This window comes from Heliangelus exortis, chromosome 3 (assembly GCF_036169615.1).
Source record: "Heliangelus exortis chromosome 3, bHelExo1.hap1, whole genome shotgun sequence".
Classification (NCBI taxonomy): Eukaryota; Metazoa; Chordata; class Aves; order Apodiformes; family Trochilidae; genus Heliangelus; species Heliangelus exortis.
This window is the reverse complement of record NC_092424.1, coordinates 19,245,746-19,264,287: the sequence shown is the minus strand read 5'-3', so window position 1 is coordinate 19,264,287 and position 18,542 is coordinate 19,245,746. Positions and strand designations below refer to the sequence as shown.

The 18,542-nt window shown below is 40.5% G+C and overlaps 2 long non-coding RNA genes across 5 annotated transcripts in view; one reads left to right on the top strand and one right to left on the bottom strand.

Annotated features, from left to right (window-relative positions):
• LOC139794224 (uncharacterized) overlaps nt 1-13,007 on the bottom strand; it is a 28,554-nt gene extending 15,547 nt beyond the window's left edge. Inside the window, exons 1-3 of one of the 3 annotated variants that reach the window (XR_011725033.1) lie at nt 12,365-13,007; nt 2,668-2,799; nt 1,620-2,131 (exon numbers count right to left, since the gene is read on the bottom strand). This is a non-coding gene — a long non-coding RNA (uncharacterized lncRNA). The remainder of the gene's footprint in view (nt 1-1,619; nt 2,132-2,667; nt 2,800-12,364) is intronic. The other 2 variants (XR_011725035.1, XR_011725034.1) reach the window with 2 other exon arrangements.
• The window catches only part of LOC139794223 (uncharacterized), a 22,643-nt gene continuing 6,055 nt past the window's right edge, over nt 1,955-18,542 (top strand). The window contains exons 1-3 of one of the 2 annotated variants that reach the window (XR_011725032.1): nt 1,957-2,085; nt 3,002-3,219; nt 3,655-9,432. This is a non-coding gene — a long non-coding RNA (uncharacterized lncRNA). Of the gene's footprint in view, nt 2,086-3,001; nt 3,220-3,654; nt 9,433-18,542 lie in introns of both variants that reach the window. The other variant, XR_011725031.1, reaches the window with a different exon arrangement.

Here is an 18,542-nt window from a genome sequence, read left to right as displayed (position 1 = left end):
CTACAAACCCATAAAGGCCAGCTGGGTGAGCAGGTGTGTGTCTGGGGTGCAAACATGGAATTTCCCAAAAACAGCAGCCTAAAGATTTGCCCGACACATCTGTACCAACATAGCCCATTTCTTTTGTACAAAGGAAGAGCTGCTATTCCATATGAAAAAATAAACATCTGTCTGCCCTCTAAACTCCAAGAATTGTAAATAATTTGAGTGACAGATAAGTCTGTCACAGTGTTCAGGATACCTTCAAAAGATATCCCTAGCACTGTACGTAATTAACCATTGCCTGGCAGAGTTCACCTTTATAAATATATTCAGGATAAGCTTGTTGGTTTGAACTAGAATTTGTGTGTCTGTGTCTAAAGGAATAATAGAAGAAGCAGGAAGGTTGGTTGTGTCAGCCATCAGTCAGTTTTCAAGCTGACTGGACTAGCTTGATACCAGTTCCTTGGCGGTAATAAGAGCATTAAATTCCTAAATGTTGTGGACTACGTTGCTCAACAGGTTTTATCACAGAAAAATTGACTAGCCTTGATGAATGAAGTCTCATATAGGGTAATGTTAGAAAAAAAATGTAGAGATTATTTGCATAGATTGCATTAAGTTGCTTGTTTCCCACCCCTCCCAAGCATCTCTGTACCTTAGAAATAAATTATAGTCAGAGGGTTATTAAAATAAAATTAAAAGAAAACCCAAACACAAAAACCTGAAGTAAATTTCAAACCACAAGACAAAGCAAACAGTATTCTATTTTCAGGCCTCCTCAAAGTTATTCACATTCTAGTTGTCAGACATAGGTCTCCCATGCACTTTTTTCCTGAAATTCTGCTATGGTGTATTCTAGAGACACGTTAAATTATTTCCTCTACATTATGTCGAAAAAAAAAAAAAAAAAAGAAAGAAAAGAAAAAAAAAAAAGAAAACCTCATAAAGTCACATATGTTTCTCTTTAAGAAAAAGAGTCTCCCCTACTTCAACTTCATAAGAAGAATAGTCCTCTGTTAATGAAGTCATGCTGTGATTTCAAAAGTATCTAATTAGGAAAGCAGTAATATTGGTAGCAATATGATTGTCACTCAAGGTAGAAATATTCCCTCTGACCCATTTTCAATTCCAGCCTTCCTGGGACAGTACTTCAAACTGTACAAAGCAGATTCTTTGCTAAATTTATAGCTACATTGAGAAACAAGTCACTCCAGAGAGGCAGAAGGAAAGCTGTGTGAAACACTAAGGTTTAAATGCTCTTTCAAAAATATTTGTCATTCTGACCCAGCTGGAAAAGGAAGATGAAAGTTTTGCAATCGCAGCTTGCCTCGGTTACTAGAGCCTGAATATGGGATTTTGCCCGGTTTATTTAAAGTCTGAGTAGCTAGCAGCTGGATTATGTCCCACATGCTAACACTTGGAATTCCCTGGGGGAGAAGGTTTGTTTCAAATGTAACATCAGCCCTCCAAAGCCGGTTGTCTCTCTGCTTTATTAGGTTTACCTACTCCACCATTGCCTCAAGTCTCAATGATAATGCACCTATTTTGAGTGATGGAACCTCCTCACCAGCCTATATGAACTGTTTTTGATTTAAATGTAATCTATTAACAATATCTGCTCGCACACACATACACACCCCGGCCAGATACGGAACAGTTGCAGCCTTGCAGACTTACGCCGCAGCTGTGACAACAACTGATGTCACCTCCTTTGCAGAAATTTCCACAAGCGTCTTCCAAAGGCCAAGTTAAACGAGATAGAGCTTATCAGTTTCTTTAAAGTACTCTGGATGAGACCAGTCCATGTGACCCCCTTCCCGGTCGCGGGGGTGTGGTATGTCACAGCTCCCCTATCAGCTCGCACATGGCAGCGGCAGATATGAGACAGCAGAAAAGTAGTAGTAACAACATCACTCGGGCTGCCAGAGACGGAATGAATACGCTGAGTAACTTCAGTGTGTGTGCACTTACTTTGTGAAAACAGGTGGAGGGTTTTCAGCCCTGACTTCTTGCACATCCCACTCAGCACAGACGGGCGGTAACGCTGCCAGCTACGCGGTGGGAAGGCCACGGTTCCTTAGCGTCGCATTAACGCCTTCAGCAGTGAGTTGCAATTCTGTTGGTTCTTTTCTTCCCAGAGTTTTCCTCTCTTCTGGATAGTCCATGGATTAAAAAAAAAAAAAAAAAAATTACTAGCAGGGATATTTTTGCAAAAATCAATTCCATAAAATAAATTCTCTGCCTCTTTTAGCATCAAACATATTAGTGAATTTCAGAAGATACCTACCTCAGTTTTACTGCTGAAACTACCAAATGTTTCAGGTACCCTTCTCTGCCTTTAATTACAATTAAAGTATCAGTTGCAAAGAGCTAGGTATTAAAGATTTCACTAAATGATTTTACTAAAAATATCAACTAGCCAATAACATATTAACAAAAGCATATATTTAAACACTTGCAAAACATCTAATTTAATGCTTCATCCTCATTAGGACAAAAAGGCACTTTACTTGCAGTAGTTTAAAAACATAGCCATAGTACTCAACATCACATTAAGATCACTTGCACTTTTTACCCCAGGAATCCCCCAGTTTCCCCATGTGGGCCAGTTAGCCCAGAGGTCAGCCTTAAAGTCTTACTTCCAGATAGTTATCATATTTTAATTAACAGATGTTGGTAATGTACCTTTTTTCCTTTTGAATGTACCCCTTCGATTCCTGAATTTATATGCACTTAGCCCTCCTGTTGCCATTCCATTGGGCTTCAATAATAGTTTCCCCAAGGTAAACTCTTCTGATTATAAAAGCTGGAAATTTGCTGGAGAAAAAAAAAAAAAAAAAAGAAAAAGACTGGTGAGTAAAGAAAGGCACCTGTTAGATTTCTTTAATTTTATTTTTTGCTTTACATTTCTGAAGTTAAGAGATCGCCTTCCTCTTTGCAGCACAGCCATTTGCTTTTTGTAGTGCTGTACCACTGGACATATTTCATTAGTATATTCTTTGTTCTTTTTTCTCTTCAGGTGGTCATGCCAATCTGCTTCTATAAATTCATACTCTGCACAACTAAGAATTCACCTTATATGACGACTTCTTGCACCAGCATAGCTACAGTCACTCTGGTCCTCCTGGACAGACCCCTGTGAACTGTGCTGGCTGTGCAAGAGTAGCAGACTGTGGCAGCATCCAGCAGCACAAGGTATAAGCTCTGGATCTGGCACAGCAGAGATTTTGTGCATAGGTATGCTATAATTTTGTTGCAAAGATAGTAAGAGAAGCTGAAATTCAGTCCTAACTTTCAGTCCTGAGGTAGTTCTCCTGGACCCACTACTGAGCATGGATTGACATAACTTTTGTTTGTTTGTTTGTTTGGGGTTTTTTTTTGGTTTTTTTTTTTTTTGTTTGTTTGTTTGTTTTTAATCAAATTTTCTTGTTCTCATTTAACTGCAACCTCACACCTGCTAAGAATCTCACTGACTGATATAGCCAGATCATATTAGATGAAAAACTAGATCACCTTTACCCATTTCCTCTTTCAATGTTAAGCGTCTGCGGGTAGAAAATAAACTTTCTAGGGCACGGAAAGCCTCTCGTATTTCAGCTATTTTGAGCCTAATGCAAGATTGTGGCTGGAACCTAGATGTTAATGCCATCTTAAATAATAATATTTTTTCAGGTGCTGGCCAGAGTTTTAAGAGATAGTTCCAGCAATGAGCGTATTGGAGTAGCCAAGACACAGCTGCTCGAAAATAGCAACATGCAGAACTTCTAAATGCAATGAAAAAAAGACCTCCTTCAAGAACGCTATTGAGGACAGCTGCAGATCAGTCTTCCTCAGGGTTCCTTAGTTTTTTTCATCTTCTGTAAGCAACTCTGGGAGTGACTTTAGAAGATGATTAAACTGAAGATTTGTGTGTCATTACACCCTCTCCAACTCCAGCTGCAACTTTTTATCCATGAAAGCCCCAGGATTCCTGATCCAGGATAGAAGCCTTCCTATCTCAGACATTTCCTTGGCATGTTGGTTACAATCACTTCTCCCACCATAACCTATTTCTGAACTGTCTTTGGTTGAAGATCCTTAATCCTTGCTGGAACTGTATAAACAGAAGCATGGATTGCCAGCCACCTGAAACCACTTGTGAGCTCTGGCCTATGGCAGACAAAAGGCCTTTTAATAGTCTTCCCAGTAAGTCTTCCACAGAGGCAAAATGTGCCCAAGTTCACTTTCTTTTTATGCTGCACGGATGTTCTAAACGGTCCCATTATGTACAGGACAGATATTTTTACATGTAATCCTGCCCATGCAGATGGGGAGATGCCAGCTATGAATCAACAGAATTTTTAAAGCTCTGCCAAAGGTACTCATTGCTTCAAGCTGCACACATGGGTGCTTTACGCACTAAAAAAGGCCCTGCTTTCTTCACACCTGAAATATGGGCCCATAGCCCCTACACCTACAGAATTCACAAGCCAGTGCATGACTGTTCACGTGCGGGGAATTTTAAATGCAGACACATGATCTCGGATTCCACTCATAAAGGGTGATCTGTACCGCAATGCCTGAGACTTACAAGGGCAAACCTAGGAGAGGCACTACAGACCTTATGTGAAAAAATAATTATTCCATGTAGAAAGGAAGATCGCTTGCTCTGAGCAGAGGTGCTAACAGACCAACCTTTTCCCCCAGCACCAGCCTCTTTACCTGAAAAAATGAAAGCATCTACTGACACAGTGCTGAATTTATTTGAGATGGGTATCATATCCCACACGTGTTAAACGTCTGACTGCATTTCAGACTAAGATGATAGTTAATCTGAATGCCAGTTATAAGAGTCATTTACTGAAAAAGAAGCCTTGGACAACTGTGCTGCAGTTTTAGTAATTTGGGGGCAGAGAGGCATGGAGATCATATTATACGAACAGGCCTGAATTTAAAAGAACAGCTTCTGAATATACACCTTCCCCTCTTCCATTGGGTTTGGGATAGCTGATAAAAGCTGGATCTTGAATGAATGAAAGTAACAGAACAGGGACTTAGCACAGAGAAGACTTTCTCCATCCCAGAGATCAGAGGCAAGGATAAAGCCAGCAGAAACTAAAGCAGGGAGAAAGGTGAAAGGATTACAAAGATCTATGGCAGAAAAGGTATGTGGGTCTCTCTAAAAGGCAGCATAACTTTGTTTCCAAAACAAGGTTTCTTCTTCTTGGGTCTCCAACACATTAAATTGCAATCAATGGTAATTTCCTATCAGCGAAAAAAGTGAGAAAACTTGGGTAGACACAGCATTAGCAAACTGAGCACTGGGCCATTAGATGTGCTGCCTGCATCCTCCTGTCTTCCTCCATCAGCAGAAAATTAATTTCCTCTGCCAGAAGAAGCATGTGTACAGTAAGTACCTAAAAAAATGAGTCTGGCCTGAAAGTGGGAAAGACAAAAACCTACAGGAAGTGTTTAAACTAAGCCAGACCCTACTGAGAGAACCAAGCAGTTGCACAGCCATGCCTGCAAGCTGGGTGGGATCCCAGTGATGCTGAAGGTGTGACCTCCTCACCTGCTTTCATCCCACCTCCAACTGTTATAGGCATAAGGTAGAAGACACCTCACCAAAAGCAATACAAATGCTAGTGTCTAGAAGCAAAGTGCTATTGATGCAAAGAAGGCAGAAGTGACTGAGGGCAACTTGTTCTACCAGCAAATCCCTCCCTACCTCAAAGAGATGGAGGTCTGGCATGGATAGGCAAGGCACAAGAGTCTTCATCTTCCATCTTGCAGTTTAAGTATGTAGCTATTCCAGATTGGTTCTGAAGTTCTTTAGGACAAACTTCAATTAAGGGTAGGAAAGGGTAAAGTTTGTTGTCTCAAGTTGGACACACCCTCTGTCACATTTTATTTCCAGCTTAAAGGGGTTTAGAAGAGGGACAGTGTCTTAGGTCATACATTTGTCTCCTAAAGCAGGAAAGCAGACATAAAGCTGCTAGGACACTCAGTGGAAGATGCTTGCTGGTCAGCTGCTAATCTGTGAGCCTGGGGCTCCCTGGACATCCACACCTCAGTAGATCTCCATAACTTCTTCCCTCAGGACTGTCTTGTCCCTCGTTTTCGCATCTCAGCAATTACCCAGTGACGCAAGACCGAGGAGAGAAAAGGAAAAAAAATGGCACTTAAATCACGTACTCCTATCTACATAACTCTTACATCTGCTTCCATGAATTGATCCATCTGCTTTGCTCCTCCCAGAACAGAAACTGTCTGCACTGGAGGGAGGACTTTGCTTTTGCTCTGTTTGTGGAAATGGGTGTGTATATTTGGGTGTGTTTGGTTTTCAGTGCTGGCTTTATATGCTCTAAAATAAGCAAGTTGCAAGGCTGCAAGCTTTATGGAGCTACACAGCATAAAGAAATAATTTCTCACCAACAGCAGATCATACAACATCATTTGGCAAGATGTTGGAGTGCCAATATATGGAATGCATGGGCACCTTTTACATATATTGCATACACCTACTAGCCTGGAAGCAAATCAGTAACTCCTCACACCAAAGCTCATGTTGATCTGCTCTTATTAGAGATGGGATGGTACCCTAGGGAGGGCCACGGGCATTCCATTACTTAGGATCAGTGCCTGAGCAAAATGAAAAGTCTGCTAAAAATAAGCAGCATTGGCTCATTGGTATAAATAACAAAAGCAAGCAAGAACGAAAACCAGAAAGAGAACAAGATGAAAATGAAAACTGGCCCTAGACCAGGTCTTGCAAAATGACAAGTCACCTCCTCAGTGCCAATTCTGTCACTATCTCCAGTATGGGCAAGAGACTTTCTACTGCCAAGTGCTCTCAGCTTTTTTCCTGAGAGGCCCACTACTTGCAGATTCGCAGTGGGCCTGAGCATAGGAGGTGGCACCCACAGCACACACACCTTTCCCTGGGAGTTTCAGAGCCTGACCACACTGGAACAAGGAGCCAGCACTGTACAAGCCAACACACAATGCCAATGTGATCCCTGCAGTAACTTGTGAAGCAAGCATTTGGTTTATCTCTGCTTTGTTTATAAAGGGAATTATGAAGGGGGGTGGGGAGAGGAAAGGGTTGCAACTTCCATAAAGCTATCATCATTAAAACCTTTATCCTCTCTTTATTAAAATAGAAAAAACTTGTGGATTCCCATTTTTCTAGCAGGCTTCCCTCGAAAGTGGTTCCCAGGGTACATCTGGTCGCCTATTCTCAAGTACTAACTTTGAGAAAGCTAAGAAGTGCCTGTCTATATTTGGAGGAAAATAAAAGGCTAATTAAAAATTCACCTTTGCCCTGTATTCCTAAAAGTACTGTACACCCCCCAACAACACCAGACATTTAGGGTGGGGGCTGCCATTTTATACAACTAGAAAGTTTCAAGCCAGGACTGCTTCTCGTTACTTTTCCTTTTAGTATCTCATTAGTAAAAAGCAACAATAGTTAGGAATCAGCTACCAATAGTATATTCAAGCTTTCCTTTGCTTCTATCTCATGTATTCTATTATTTAAAAAATCCAGTAGCCGTAAAATTAAATAAATAATGGTATTAACGACTCCCACTCACCACCTTAAGCAGGTTTAGCTGGGAGAGCTGAGGCAGCTGTCTCTGTCCCATGTCTCTGCCAGAGGTCACCATCCTGCAGCAGGATCAGCTGATCCTCCTGGCTAAACTCCTGAGTAAGTGCAGTCTGGAGGCTGCAGCATTAACACAAATCACTTCCAATTTCAGTTTACTCTGGCAGTAACCTCCTAGAAAAACAAAAGGGAGGAAACCGAAGGCTGGTAGCTGTTTCATCTCTTAGCATTAGATAAATCCACCTTTGATTACATGTCAAAATTCTAAAAAACAGAACTGTCAAGAGGTTTATAATAATGTTCTGGCTTGCCTTGAATTAACATTAATCCTTGTAATAAAAATGGTCACTGGCACAACCACTGAAACATATCACTAAAATAAGAGCTTAAAAAGGTCCTCTAAAGTTTATCCAGGTATGTACAGACTTTAAACATCTTCAAAAATAGCTATAGCTGCTGCCTCTATGAAATGAAGCCATTTCCAAATCTAGGACTAGGACAAATTTGGGTATCTCCATATGGCTTCAACAATGTTGCAATATCCAAAATATCATAGCTACAACATAATTCTCAAGCACTGGAAAGAAGAGAGAAGGACTAGGTTCCTGTTCCAGTGAGGTTATTTTTCATGTCAGACCAACAGATGATGGTCTTAAAAAGTATCAGTGCCTCTTTGGCATCCAAAGTGGAGATACAAATACTTACAGTGTATTTGCTTAATGGTAATTATAGAGAAAACAGCAGGTGGTTACCGTTTAGTTTCTGGTGCACACATTTCACACACATTCAAATGCTCATGAGACAGAGAGAGATGTTGAGGTTTGACTAATGGTGTGAATGAGGAGAGTGCTAAACAGGAGGTTCACCTTGAAAGCAGGAAAATAATATAAAAGGAGTGTCACAGTCTCTGCAGCATGGGGAGTGTGTGCAACAAAAGAATATTAAAAAACAAGGTTGAGATTTATTATGCTTGGTCTAGATGCTAAGGGGTGCAAGGCTAGGAGGAAGGGGAAGACTGAAATAATGAAGATCTTTCAAAAGCAGAATGATTTGTAATATCAGGAAAGGTTTTGTTTTACAGCACTTGAACCACACTTCCGTAGCTGCGATGCCACAAAGTCCTGGTGTAGGTGCATTGCACTGAGATGAAACGATCTTCTCTTGTGGCTTTCACCACACTTGTCCCAGCCTCCTACACACGGTGTGCACTGCTGTGGCTCCAACGAGCCCCAAGGCATCAAACCTTGACACAACCACCTCCTGCATCCCTCTCATGCTGCCCTTCCAAAGAGCACAGGCAAGGCCTTTTCCTCCCAGTTTGTAACTCCCAGCGCTCGCCTGCAGCTCAGGGAAGTTCAGAGCAGGTTTATCTGTACAGAGACGAGCAGGATCTGGTGTCTAAAACGTAAATCCTGCCCAAAGTCAGCCTCTAAAACTGCCACGCTGGACTTTTTGGTATCTTGTTGAAACGATCCAGAAACACTGTGAGTTAGAGAGGTGGAGAGAGCGTGTGACAGGGATGGCTTGAGGCACACGTGGCAAGGGCAGGCCTGGAGCCAGGCAGTTCCCTACAGGCGGGGGAGCCAGCCCTGCTCCAGCCCAAAGCAGCTCTCCCTGCTATTCCTGTCACAGGCTGCTCCCCAGAGCCACTGCCAGCCTGCCCAGGAGGGCACAGGCACATGATAAGGATGGGCGGGAACTGAGATGAGATGGCACCCACTTGATTTCCCTTTGCCTGACCTATGCACTAGATTTTCTGGATTCTCGGAAGGCATAGAGAGAAACCCACTGGAGTAAAAAGGGCCCTGTGTCAGCAAAAGACTTCATTTCTCACCTGAAACACCCAGGCTGGCAGAGCCACAAAGGTGAGGATTACTCACAGTTTCCAAGAACGGCACCATGTGTTTGAGAGATAACTACAAAGGGGCACAGAGAGTGCTCATCTCCTTTGCCTGCCTTCCTTAAAATAACTCTGAAAAGTACAGTGAAGATGTGAATGCTGCATTCTTCTGCTCTCAAAAAATCAATACAGGGAAATAAGGTCCACTGGATTATTACCTGGCAATATATCTATTATGAAATACTCTGTCCAATGAGCAAATATGATGACATCATCATAAGTGTCATGAAAGTAAAAAGTTAACAAGAAAAGGATTTACCTTCAGCTCACCTAATGTTAGCAATTCAAAGAAAAAAAATAATCTTGATAACAGTTAAGAATTGATAATGTCTAAAAATGCATTTTAAAATGAAGGTCACCAAATCTGACCTTCTCTATTGTTCACCCAATGAAATTTTACTTCACCTACACTTTTGGCCATGGATTTTGCTTGCTGAAATTTTTTTATTAAATGTTTTGGCCAACAGAAGGAAATCGCAAAACCAGAACAGAGACATTATTTTTCAACTGGAAACTAGTTTAGCAAAGTGGGTCAGAAGAAATGCTGAAAAATATAAATCAATCCTACAGTTTAACATAGGCCAAAAAGTAATAGTCTACACACCATTTCTGTAGCACTTAATAGGTAGCTCAAATCTGATTTAGAAATCAAGAGACAGAAACCAGAAAAGTCATCCAGTATGGATAAATAGGCCAGCATCTGGTGCTTGGGAAAAAGCTATACTATTAAAATAATATAGTGCCAAACACAAATATTTACCAAAGATCGCATAGGTGCCTTTCCAGCCATAAGGACCTGCACTGATGTTTAGATGTTTATCCACAAAAGGTGCAGGTTAAAAGAGAGGTACCTGACAGGAGTGGGCTGAAGATCAGGAGGAGCTCCAATGAGAAACCATTTCCCTCCTTTTGACAAGGCTGATGGTTGCTTTATTTACATTACAAGAGAGCAAAGCAATGGAAGAAGCCTTCCCTCACAATAATAATTTAACTGTGGAAAGGGGGAAAAGGGGAGAGAGGAGAAGAGAGGAGAAGAGATGAGAAAGGAGAAGAGAACCAAAAGAGCAGTACCAGAAGGAAGTGTGGGAAGAGAGTCAAAGGTGTGGAACAGGGACTGTCTAGTCCAGGAACATAGTGCTGGAAAAGGTTCTCACTAGTTACTATCATCAAGATGTACTTGCAAGGGTGGCTGTTTAGAGCCAGGGACATGTGGGGAGCACTGTGAGATCTGGTAGGTGCTCTGGAGAGGTAGGGAGGATGCATTTCAGGCCATTTTGTCAACCTCTGTGACACTCCATGGCTATGTCTTACACGAGGTCTCTCCCCCACAGGAAGTTAGAAGTTCATAGCAAGTAAAACTTTTGAAATGAATCCACGAGTATTGAAGAGGATTGCTTGCAGACAAACTTGTGCCTTATTTTAAATCTATAAAGGCAAAGTAAATGAGAGGTGATTTGGCAGTGGTAAGAAGAGGCTGTCCCTCTGAAATTCCAACCTTTCCCTCAGTTTCAGGCCATGCCAGGTCTCTTATTTTACTTTCAAACAGCTAACTGGCAGAAAAATCCATGATGTAAGCTAGTAATGACAAAAAATTAGTCCTAGCCAACTGTGAATTCATTTATTCTTTCTCTTTGCAGTCTCTCCTTTGCTGAAACATAAAACTTGGTACAAGTCAGCATATTTCGTCACATTTAAAATTATAACAAGGGCAAAAGCACAATGAAAAATATCACTAGTGCAAAGCACGAACAAAAATCCAGCCTAGGGACAATCATGGCAGCAATTTAGCGTGCCTGAACTACTTCACTGCCGCCTCTCATTTTCTAGCTCTACACTAGCCTTTTTACCCTCCAAAAATATTTATAAAATTTCTATTTCTTCCTATGGATTATTAAAAAAAAAACAAACAACAAGAACCTTCCACCAATCAACCCACAAAGCAAAACATTCTTCATGCTGATTTGTGGAATAAGACTTTTTCTGCAAGCCTGAAGTACCTCTGTTTCATTAATGGCAAAATAAACACCACTTGCCAGATCAATCTGCACTAATCTAATCTAACAGCATCTAACCACTCTCCATGTTTCCTGATTATTATACCCCTATGGAATGATTTTGCTATCCCTGCCCTAAACCCATTGTTTCCTGTGCCTCCTGCATCTCAAAGGCACGCAAATGAGTTCTTAACAGCTTTTCCCCTTTCTTTCACACGTTTCTTTTTTTCTTTTTTTTTTTTTAAACAGTCTAGAAACAAACACACATGTATTTATTTACATTGTGATAGTCTCCAAAGGCTCTATTCAGCGCTGTGGTTAAAACAAACAACCAATCAGCAAAGCAAGTCCAGAGTTCAAGCAGCAGCAATCCATGTGCTGAGCTTGATCCCTGGCAAACTTTGGCACATAGGTACCCGCAAATCAGAGGAGCCCTCACTGGACTCCAGCAGCACTGCGAGGTAAAAACACTTCCTCCACTAAATTGTTTGGTGTTTGAATTGTGGGAATGTATTTCCTCTTCAGTAGGGTTTCTACCCTTTTACGTTGTCAAAAAATCTGGTTTCCATCACCTCTGTCAATGTGTGTGACCTATTGCGCTAACCAGGCACAACATTTATTCCCAGTCAGCTGAATCTATGTGGGTAGGTCAAGGATTATTAGAACAAAGCCAAAAACCACACAGCTAAATGGAAGTAAGGTTTATTGACTTGGATAAGATTAAAAAATAAATAAATAAAGTCAAGGGCATCTTTTTCAAACATAAAGGCAAACAGTAGGCCCTTAAATCTGTACTGGGATACAATAATTAAAGCCCCGTCCCTCTTGAGGAATCTATTTCAGTTAAATATGATCATTTTGGTTAAATGAAAACTTTTGGTTAAACTCAAGGAGGAAACATACCTGCAAAATTGTCTGCAAACTTTTAACAGCAGAGCACAGCACACAGTTCCACCAGGACTGACTACTACAGGGAAGTATAGACCTGTCACCATTAACAGAGATATACTTGTGTCCTCTTGTGACACCATGATTACTCTGAGCAAGCAGAGAAAAGGTTCATTATTTGTCACTCTTGCCAGCACTGCCTCTGGCAAAACTTACTGCAATAATCAGCTTACCACCCCTTAGTTACCTTGCTGGGCAAAGTGCATCCCTACATCTGTCTGAATAACCACGGAGTCACTTTTTCTTCCTGGCTGCATAATACAGTCTCTGAAAATACATCACTTCAGGACAGAGTGAAAAACAAACAGCAAAGGCTGGCCCTAGCACAAACAAGAGGCCTGCCCCTCCTATTCTCCACATCATCACACTTGGCTGTAAAAGGTGATGCTCAAAACAGAAAGAGCTGTTAAGGGTTAGCTTTTCCATGGGGGCTACCCAGTGGGAATCTTCAAGAAAATAAACCCAGGCTTCAGGTGAGGATGCTGAACTGTGTAAGTGATGTTAGGCAGTGTCACTCAGGTGTCCTTTCCATACTTAAAAGAATTTAAGTTTGCATTAGTATTAGAGGAGGGCAAAGGTAGGAAACATCTGAAAATATAGATTATTGAATTTTGGGGCCAGGAGATGTCTACCAAATGAATACAAAAGACCTCTCCCCTTCCCTAGTCAATCAAAACAGACATTTCAGGAAAAGTAGGCACCTCCAGATCTTCACCTAAAGCACCTGCAAATATCCAAGGGTATATTTAGCCTGAGATTTAACCAGATGACTGGAAGAGAGAATCATCCCACTTTTGCAAAAACTTCACTGTGTGGCCTTAAACAAATCACTTGTGAATATATATGACCAGCACTAGAGAAGAAGAAAATGTTCTGCTCCTTTTCTTTTTATGTTTAGTGACATTATGGGATAACAGGCAGTAGGTACGGACTGTTAGCCAGCAGAGGAGAAAAATAAAATAAAGTTGATACTTCTTTCTTTATAAGGAATCTCCACTTTTTTAGTTTTGGAAAGATATTTTTTAATAAGATACTGTATCACAAAAGATCATTGAAAGGGAAATTTTCAGTTGGACCTGATGATGAAATAACACAACTGTATGAGGAAATATTTGAATAAAAGCTTCTATTAGAGAAAATTAGGAATTGCCACAGCTCAGAAAGAAGAGAAAGCACTTAATAGAAAATTTAATGTTCCTTTCCCTTGCCTTTGAAGGTCACCTTTGCTCTTGGTGAGATTCTCCCTCTTCAGAAATTGTGAGCAACCAAAACTGCACCACACAACATCTACTGAACTTCTGCATGGAAGTACATTTCCCATGAGGCTCCTTGGGTTTTCCTCTCGCTCATCAGCTGCTGAAACTTCCCTGCATGTCCATAAAACAGTTTACATCCATAGGACTGGTGAACACTTATAACCTGATTTAACTAGTAAAAGATGACTCTGCCCATAGATCTGCTTTTAGAAACTGCCGTTTGAACCCAGCAGCACCAAGGATGGATAAAAAGCTGCTGGGTGAAGTGCAAGGCACGGCTGAATCATAAAATTGACTTGGATTTTCAGAAGAGCCTTTCCCCACCCCCCAGCAGTGCTGTGCTCCCCAGGTGCTGTGCTCATGCCCTGCAGATAGGCATGAGCTGCAGTACAAAGCACAGCTGGCAGTTAATTTGGATTTAGCCATTTCACACTTGCAAGCCAAGGATTCAAAGCCAAATACCCGGGCCCCCTCCTACTTTCCAACACAGAAACAATTTAAAACAGATCTAACACCTATGTAGTACTGATTTGGTTATCTTCAAAATCCCCATTGTTCTGTTTAAAGAGCACATCCTCCTAGAATAGCCTCCTTTTGATAAACAACTCCTTCTGCATGTCAGCCAAACAACAGTTTTGGTCTTTATCACAAGTGGAGCAGCAGCAGAAACAGTGTCTGGCGGAGTGGGGGAGGAGGGAGTTTTAGCTGAAAATAGAGTTCATTGTCAGCTGGACTTCAGACTCAGGTTTTTAAATAGGTTTTGGAATGTGGATATGAAGCAGTTAAAAGAACCCTACACCTCCAGCCCTTAAAGGAAGAAACGTTTGGAAGAAACATCTATTCACACGCTTAAAAGCATAGCAGGACCTCAGGCAAAGGGGTCATTTATGTGTTGTACACAAAAGTTTCTTTTGTAAGAAGGTCAAAATATACAGGAAACAAAGTCCTAATTCCTCATGACATAAACAAACAAGAAAAAACTATCCTAACTAGAAATACCCAACTCCAATGAACCCAGTTTAAAAAAAAAAGTTTCAAAAAATAAAGAGGAAATTTAAATACATATTGAAAAAAAACACTTAATAGCAGATATATAATTTTTTTAAATTTGTGTAAAGCCAGAGATTTTTGTACCTTTTACTCACTTTGCAGGAAATTAATGGATTATTGGATATTTTGGATATTTTTTTACACCCCAGGTATGCATTTGGTGGAATGTGACCATTTCTGAAGTGTTCACTTTATGAAGCACATTAATTCTTTCCAGGGAGATATCACTGGCATGAACTTGTGGCGACACTACATAACTTAATTGTATATTTTATTTCCAGTATTCTTCAGCATGGCTGAAAACGGTTTTCCTTCTTCAATTCTTAGCACTAGTGGGTACTCAAATGCTGTAGACACACTTCAAAATCTGCCACAAGGAAATGTTATTTTGTGTATTCCTTAAGAACACGCTATCCTATGGCAGATGACTCTTGAAAAGCTGATATGACTGGTTTTAGTAATCGTCAGTTTGTGTGTGAAATAGTAAAATGAAAAAAACCACACACCCAAACACAACGATAATGACCAAAGGAAAATACAGGCTAAATAACATTTATAGTCTGTCTTCTAGAAATCATGCAATCCTTACAACATCCATGTGTTTCACTAGCAAGCCCATAATTGTTCCTGTACTTAGAGAAGAGGTGGTATTTCTATGTGGCCTTATGTTAAAAAAATCCGCCTGGGGTCAACAAGCCACCGGGAAAACCATAACACTTTGTTCTAAAAATGTTTGCTGGAAAGCTGTAAGTGGCCTAAACAACACAAGCTTCAACATCTTCAGCAGGGCGGTCTCCTGTCAGGGCTGACAGCTCAACATGGGGTGACCCCGGCCCAAACAAACAGCCCAGACCTCGGATAAGGTGGTTGGAGTCAGCAAACTGGTGTTGCCGGGGCTGCCACAGCCAGAGCATCTGGGCAGCGTTATCCTTGGTGTCCTGTAAACACCGGCTGGGTGATAACCCAGTATAAGGCAGGCAACAAAGCGAGCATCTAAGACTGTTTTCCTCTGTTTAGGTGGTAATCAGATGGCATAGCCAAATGTTGTGCCTGTGGAAACGAGCTCTGGAAGTAGTTAAAGAAGTGTTTACAGCACAGTCTGCAACAGATAAGGAGACAAGATGCTCTTCAAAAGCCGGGGAAATCTAAGCAGAAAGCTTTTTTCTCCTGTTCAACACCACCAAGAGCCACAGATACATCAAACACAGCTTCAGCCTGGAAACTGAAACGGCTCAGCAACCCTGAGCAAAGTTTTAGTTTTCTGACATCATATGGCAAAGGTCCCCACCCCCACTGCTCAACGAGGTGACAGAAGTTACCAAAAAAAAAAAAAAATCTTGCATATAAACTTTTGAAAACTTTACTATTTAAATAGTCCATTACTATTTAAATAGCCCAGCCAGCCTATATGCATATACATACATGCAAACCATCAAATGAGATGAGAAAAGCTTAAACGCAATTGTTGTGTCATTGATAGGAAGGAAGTTATCTTGATTTTTATTTTTACTAATGAATTTTTCTTCATCTTGGTGGCAAATTTAAGATATTGTCTCTGTTAAAATAATAAAATAAATAAAATAAAATAAAATAATGTTAATTCCATATGTTTGAGGCTCCACAGTGAGAAATGAGTAGCAGGAAGGGATCACAATTGCTGAACAGATCTTCCCTCCCAGTTTATGATCATTTAACTTCCTTGCAAAACCTACAGTAACTCCTGCTGCTGCAGAACAACTTTTTAAAATCCATTTTGGCTTGGCTTTGCTGCAGTTCTGTGGCTGAATGGAGGATTTCTTCTTTATGTAACCAATCTCCAGAAGTTCTGTCTGAACTGCTTGGGCTCTCATTCACAATAGGAGAGCCTAATCTGTGCAGCCCATTTAAAATTTCATAAGTTATAAAAAGATGCATCAAAGGAAAATAAGTACCTATGATAAATGCAACAATTGTCAAATCCTAGAAATCTGCTATTATTGAGGACACTTGGCATTTTGTGTTCATGTCAGATTCAGCTGCAAAAGAGAGACACAAACTATCTAATCTTGTTGGGACTTGTTTTCACAAGTCTGCGTTTTGGGATGGGGTTTTTTGTTTGTTTTTTTTTTTTTAAACTGAAATAACATACATTGAAATAAAGCACATGGTTTTTCTCCATGTAAAGAAAGATAATGCTTTCCATCTTTTAAAGTCAGCTACAACTGAAAGGAGCTTGAAGACCAAAAAAGGAGAAAAACAATTTATTTCTTTTTAAGGGAAAAAAATGGATTTACCTACTAAAGGAAAGATTTAAATTTAGAAACTGAGCGCAACATTGCTGGGGAAAAAAAAAAAACAGTCTATGCATTGATGTTATCGTGCTGCAGACAAAAATACATGCATGTAGCAACTATGTACAGATATGTCACTGAGGAAAACCAAAACTGTGTTATAGAATTAAAGAGAGAGGAAAATTAGCTGCAAGGTAAAGGTTGGAAGGAACAGAGTCCAATTTGAGAGGTAGGGCTCTGACAGGCAGCTTTAAATGTTCAGAATACAAGCTCAGGATCATCAGGTCTGCTCTGAAGGGAATCTAGACCTATTCCACTGACACAGAACAACTCCTTTAAGGAAATCAGATCATACCAGAGAAATGTAGAGGCCCATCAAATAGCAGAGGTGATTTACAAAAAAAATAGAGTCCCGTGTTCAGAACGCTTCTTGGTGCAGCTTCTACAAAATAAGCAGTTTTCCCCCACTTTCCCTTACTTTTCTTTATAAGAAATTTGCAAATGCTTCTGAAAAGAAAACAGAGAGGAGACTGTATCTGGTTTGCCTATGGCGCCATTTGTTGCTATAGGGAGGCTGCTGGGGAAAGGTGGTGAGTGGTGAGCTGGTGAATGATATTAATAGAGAAACAATAGACAAATTGCTCTGTGGTGTGGTTAACCCTTGAGTGGTCACATTTTGGTTTCTCCCACTTCTTTGGGAGGCTCATGCAGAGGATAATGATTACATATCCCTGGACAAGCTGCTAATAGTTTTCCCCTCCAAACCAGTATTTTTCTCCTTTTCATTACCATTAGCACTGTTTATGTAAAAACAGTTTTGGAAACTGTGGGGAAGCAACTCACTGAAATGGTATTTTTTTCCTGATTCGGGTCCTTAAGCAGAACCAAACATTTCAGACTTCAGAAGAATCATTTGTACCTTCAGCACAAGTCAAACACCATCTGTTTTTTCCTGAAGGTGCAGATGGATTATGCATAGGTTTAAAGGAAAAGCTCCACCACTGATACCCACCCAAGCTAAGCACTTACTGTAAAGATACCACTTGGTTGAGTGCAAAGAGCATATCTTCAAGAGCCTTCAATACAGAAAAAAAGGCCACATAAAAAATATTTGCCATTTCCCAATGAGCACATCAATTTACTTAATTAAATATTACTTTCAAAGTTTCAGTCACAATAGCTCTTGTCCCTTGCCAGTTGCAGTAAGAAAGATAACATTGATCAAGGATGTCAGCTGAACACTGGCATTGATGTGAATGCCAAGTGTCCAAAGCCCTGCCAAGTCAGTGACGTTTAGATCAAGGACTCCCTCATTTTCAGCTCTTTTTAAGGCTTTGTTTAAGCTTTGTTAAAGTACTGAAATTCTAGAAGACAAGTTTTGTGCATTCTGCAGAGACAGACATGCAAGACCTTATATTTTCAAACAGAACAAGATCCATCTACCAAGCTGAGGTTTTTTTAATGGAAAGCGTTTGTGTCACAGATTATTTTTATTTTCATTGCTGACTACCAGATTTTGATCCCACATTTATTTCATTAGATTTGAGCTCACATTGC